A 6,000-nucleotide genomic window follows, 5' to 3' on the forward strand; every position below is an offset into this window, starting at 1 on the left:
TGTATCTGAAGCTCACGCTTGGTCGAGGTTGGATCGTGACTTGAGAACAGGCTGTCCCATCGTGGTTAAATTTGTGCGCTGTGTGGTGAGCAGTCGTGATCCACTCCTGTGATGTGGGCCCAATGCGAGTGCGTTTTAAGCTGAAGGTATTTCTTACCTTGATGACATGTTAGATGTTTGAGGTTTTCAGGATTTTTGGTAATCGCCGGGTGTCTGTAGCTTCTTACTCAAACATCTCGCTTGTAGGTTTTCCCTCTTCTGTTTTGTTAAATTACAGAAGAATTGAAGTTATGATAAAGTCACAATAAATGCCTCTCAAACTGACGCTGGATCCTGAACAGTAGTTTAACCTCTGACATGTTTATGAACAGGACTTTTATCATGGTGGTTAAAAACAAAGTCTGGTTTTGTACTGTTAAAGCTGTATTTATGCTGTAATTGCATATATCCAAACTGGTGTTTGTCGTTACTGGCAGCATCCACATTTCTCTCACAGGCTCTCATGTATTGAGCTGAATGTCTGCACAGGGCTGCAAGCGGCAGTTTGAATTTTTTTATTTTTATTTTTTTAATTGATTATTCTGCTGATTTTATTATAGACACCATCATTATGTGCAATGACTATACACCGCGTTTTCAGTCTCCTGGTGCTATAGAACATGTGGTATAGCGCAAAAAAAGTCTGAGGGGCAGAACTGGCCTGCAGATCATCCCAATCTGGCCTCTAACATCCTAAGAATAAAATTAAACCGTATCAGCATTAATCATTTAAATCAGAAACAAAAGTTCCCCCTGATTCCGCTACCCTCAGAATCAACTGGGTTGTTTTGTTTTTTGTTTTGTTTTAAATGGCCTTAACAGAGATCAATACATTTTCCTGTTAAAACTAGATAACACAGACTATTTTACTGTAATTTTTTTGAGCCAGGACACACATTTGGTTTTGTTTGTTTGTTTTTGTTTTTTGGTCTTTTTGCTTTGCTTCACATAACAGAAAAAAAATGAGAGCTACATTTTAAAGTACTAACGGTCACATCATGTCACGTCATGGATTTAACAGTCTTTGTTTAGAAAAACAAGCCTTTGATTTTATTTTATTCTACTGAACAATGTTTTTGTGAATGAGAAAATAATCCTGATTCATAATGTACATAATGTATTAGTGTGGAGCACTTAAGGAAAATCAGTACGGTATCTTTAAACAGAGATGTTCTTTTTGGGGATGATCCTTCAGTAAATGGACTTCATCGTGTCAATACTTAAACTTCCTGACAGAAAAGGTTCAGAAGTGAAGAAATAATTATGGAAAATGCCACAGGAGTTGCCCATTATATATTTGTATTTATTATACTTAAAAAAAATCCATGTCTCACTCAGATTAAAAATCTGTTTTTCAAGAGAAATCTGGCCAAGAGGGCAGCAGAAACGACAACAAATAAAAAAACATAACAATGTAATAAGTCAAGAAACAAATAAAACTGATATTCAGTACAGATAAGTGAACGCAAGTCTGTGAATCATATGCAGTAACAGATCATTATGAGAGAGACATCAAAGCATTCACACTGACCAAAAGAGCTAGTCTCTTGTTCTCCTGTAAAATTGACTTAATCTCCCCCCATCATAACCAATTCTGATAATTTCATCTGCTTTTGTAGATTATTTCAGGATTATTCCGTTGTGACTCTGGAGACAAACATTCATATAACAATATGAGAGTGTAGGCTATACTAGTTGTTGTGGTGTTTACACATATAGAAACAGATAAGAAATAACCCAGCCAAGCAGAGATTTATAGATTAAAACACAACAAAAAACAACTGACTGGAAGGTCTCAAGATATATGAGATGACCACTTAGCAATATGATGTACACGGTTTCTATAGCCAGTAATAAAACTTAAAGTACAATGTTATTAACAGGACTTTTCTTATCCCACTCATTGAGACATAAAACGCGTGCGTGCATGTGTGATACAGTTTGGTGGAAGCTGATGTGCTGAAGCATTTGATGTCAACTGTTTGTGGCAGCTTGTCCAGGAAATGCTGTTTTATAAGGCGAGTTCAGATTCACTTGATTGGAGTTGTTGTAAATGAGAACATTGGGTTGTTTTTTTTTCCTCAAGAACAATCTAATACATTGTTTATGGGATTTTTTCTTTTTCTTTTTTCGTCTTCCTAGAAGGATACTCCCAGTCCTCCACTTCCAATGAACTCCACATTTAAAGATATAAAAGCTATTCATAGGGTGTGACAAAAGCTGATGAGCCGAGGCCAGTGAAAAAGTATATTGTGCAAGTTGACAGCCCAGCTTCTGACCCATTAGAGCTGATGTCATGTTTTTATCAGTCACAGAAATGATGTGAAGAAGTGAAATATTTGAAGAGAACTGTCACTAACAATAGTTGTTGTTTTTTTGTTTGTTTTTGAGTCATCACATTAAAGAAAGCCAATTCTCCCCACACAAAATAACACTGTACACCTTAAATGAATGCTTAACTATTACAACTGACATTGTGTCATTTCCTGTCTTTTCAGCAAGTGGTGACCCTGCCTAACTGACACCCTGCTTTCCCTGCCGTCCCCCCATCTCTGCCCCCCAGCCCCGTGTCCTGATTGGATCTCCGTGGTGCCGGCGGTGGATTGGAGCACTCTGATTGGGGGCTTTGCGAGGTGGTTTTTCGGTCTGGCGCCGCCTCCCCCCGGGGCCGGCGTGCGCTCCCAGCAGCCCGTGGTGCCCTGCGCCCCCCCGTCCCCGTCACTGCACACCCGAGCCCATGCCCAGGGTACGATCAAAGGATGAGTTTTTAGCATTCACACCTGTAGTTCAGTTTCCTCTCTGTGCACCAAAGCAGACATCTCATCAAAACCACTTCCTTGTTTTTGCCCCTATGAGCCTGAGAGTTGTGAAGATGAATTCACCAGTGTAGACTGAAAAATTCACAACGAAGAAAATGTGAACCATTTAAAAATAAAAAGCACAAACGTATACCGCAGTAGAAATGACTAAAACGTTTTAGCCCATTCAGACGGTTTCAGTATAAATGTGGCCCCTGATGTTCATGTAAACAGCAAGGACAAGAGGTGGGTGTCTCTCTTGGCTATTTGCCACGGCTGTCTGAGTTAATGAAGGTTGATTAAACCTTTTTTCCAGTGTTATGGTTCACTGTGTTACCCTAGCAACCAGTTAAACCACACCAATGTAATCACCGAAGGATCTAATTACTGAATTATCCGCCTATTACTCGGCTCTTTCTGCAAAAACTCCTTCTATTAGGAGCTCATCAGTCTCAAAGTTTGATATCAGAGCCGATGTATTACCCAATATTTTAACCAAACCTGCTGCTTATATGGTGTCATGTTCTTAACATTTTATATTTAACTTTGTTACATGTTTATAATAAATTTATGGAGACTGGGTCCTTCTCTAGATTGATTTGAGGTAGCTGTTGCTCAGACAGTAGACCATCTCCTTCAGTCCTCTTGGCAAAGTTATATACACACACACACACACACACACACACACACACACACACACACACACACACACACACACACACACAGCACACACGACATACACACACACACACACACACACACACAAGTCACCATCAAGTGCGGGATCTACCAAGGAGATGCTCTGTCCCCACTGCTGTTCTGCATAGGCCTGAACCCCCTCAGTGAGATCATTAACAAGACTGGCTACGGATACCGACTACGGAACGGAGCAGTTGTCAGCCACCTCCTGTACATGGATGACATCAAGCTGTATGCCAAGAGTGAACGAGACATCGATTCACTGATCCACACTACCAGGCTATACAGCAATGACATTGGAATGTCGTTCGGACTGGAGAAGTGTAGTCGGATGGTAACAAAGAGAGGGAAGGTAGTCAGAACTGAGGGGATTGAACTACCAGAAGGCAACATTGCAGACATAGAGGACAGTTACAAGTACCTGGGGATCCCGCAGGCGAATGGGAACCATGAAGAGGCAGCTAGAAAAGCTGCAACCACCAAGTACCTGCAGAGGGTCAGGCAAGTCCTGAGGAGTCAGCTGAACGGTAAGAACAAGATCCGGGCTATCAACACCTACGCCCTGCCCGTGATCAGGTACCCAGCTGGTATAATAAGTTGGCCAAAGGAGGAGATAGAAGCCACTGACATAAAGACAAGAAAGCTCCTTACCATGCATGGAGGGTTTCACCCCAAGTCCAGCACCCTGAGGCTGTACGCTAAGCGGAAGGAAGGGGGCCGGGGACTGGTGAGTGTCAGCACCACAGTCCAGGATGAGACAACGAACATCCAAGAATACATCACGAAGATGGCCCCAACTGACCGAGTGCTCAGTGAATACCTCAGGCAGCAGAAACCCAAGAAAGAGGAGGGAGACGAGGAACCATCATGGAAGGACAGGCCCCTGCACGGTATGTACCACCGGCAGATAGAGGAGGTGGCTGATATCCAGAAATCCTACCAGTGGCTGGACAAAGCTGGACTGAAAGACAGCACAGAGGCACTAATCATGGCAGCACAAGAACAAGCTCTGAGTACAAGATCCATAGAGGCTGGGGTCTATCACACCAGGCAAGACCCCAGGTGCAGGCTGTGTAAAGATGCCCCAGAGACAATCCAGCACATAACAGCAGGGTGCAAGATGCTAGCAGGCAGGGCATACATGGAACGCCATAACCAAGTGGCCAATACCATAGGTCCATTTACTACAAATCTCGGACATTGAAATCTCAGAGACCTTGACCTCAAGGTCAGAGGAAACGAGGAAGGTGTTCTTAAAATCTTGTGACTGCAATAACTGGAGAATAAAGGTGGCTTAGGATTTTCAAATTGATACCATAGGTGTATCTACTAGAACGCTGAGGGGTAGCACTGGCAAAGATGTAAAGGAATGTGAATTTGTTGCTTATCTTTATTTGAGTATTGGAGTTATGGGCTCTTCCCAATAAATCTTAACACTTTTAAACAATAACTGCAGCACAAGCCCAACTCCAACTCTAGTCAGTCCTCTCCACCCTTTTCCTAACTGCTGAAGAAAAATACAGCAGCAAGCTTTGGGATATCCTTATCTTTCTCCAACTCGTCAGCGTGTGTAGCTATTTTTTTTTTTATAAATGGTGTAAGATGGACGTATTAGAAAAATTTGCTCATTCATTCAGGTCATTACAATGACATTTCTAAACTCCTCCCACCTGTCTTAAATCTCGTCTTGTTTCTTGTTCTTTGCCCTTTATTATCAGTTCTTTAATATTTATGGGCTGTTTTTACATTTTGGCACCCTTCAAATCAATTTAAATACTACTACTACTACTGCTGCTACTGATGATGATAATTTAACCCCCCCCCCCCCCCCCCCCAGGGGAAAAAAAAAAAAAAAACTTCAGCCACTCCACAGATGTTTTCTAGCTTCTAGCAGCCAGCTCTCCTCCCATCCACAGCCAGTGTGTTTTGCACAGGTACTGGATCAGCTGCAGTGTTCTGGTATTTGCTAGATTTTTTTTTTGTTCTTTTTTACTTGTAGTTTTAATGCATAGTTGTCAACATTCTCTTGTGTGTGACACATCTTTATATTTCAGGATCAGTGCCGGTCTATATCATGCACACTTTAATTTCCAATAACAGTGTCCCCATAACAATGAGGAAACTGGTTTGTGTTTATTTTATGAGTGGTATGTAGCAAACATTAAATAGGTTTGTGTCTGTCCTGCTTTATGCCCTCTATTCGATGGTGTTTTAATGCAGCCAAATTGACAATAAATCTAAAGTAAATCAGTTTTTACCTTCAAGTCATTTTCTAACTTGCCTTTCTTTCCTGCCAAAGCTTTGATTTTATTCAATTCAATTCAATTTTATTTATATAGCGCCAAATCACAACAAAAGTCGCCTCCAGGCGCTTCATAGATACAGAGAAAAACCCAACAATCATATGACCCCCTATGAGCAAGCACTTTGGCGACAGTGGGAAGGAAAAACTCCCTTTTAACAA

General features: G+C 41.5%; 1 protein-coding gene across 2 annotated transcripts in view; it reads left to right on the top strand.

Moving 5' to 3' along the window:
• Positions 1 to 6,000, top strand: part of ip6k1 (inositol hexakisphosphate kinase 1) — a 38,439-nt gene that overhangs the window by 16,690 nt on the left and 15,749 nt on the right. For both annotated transcript variants that reach the window (XM_005938887.3, XM_005938886.3), the window contains exon 2: positions 2,538 to 2,785. The gene's annotated coding sequence lies outside the window, so the exon portion shown is untranslated. The remainder of the gene's footprint in view (positions 1 to 2,537; positions 2,786 to 6,000) is intronic.

The sequence above is a fragment of the Haplochromis burtoni genome, unplaced genomic scaffold, assembly GCF_018398535.1.
Source record: "Haplochromis burtoni strain Fernald_Lab_line unplaced genomic scaffold, NCSU_Asbu1 Contig_183, whole genome shotgun sequence".
NCBI classification, from domain to species: Eukaryota; Metazoa; Chordata; class Actinopteri; order Cichliformes; family Cichlidae; genus Haplochromis; species Haplochromis burtoni.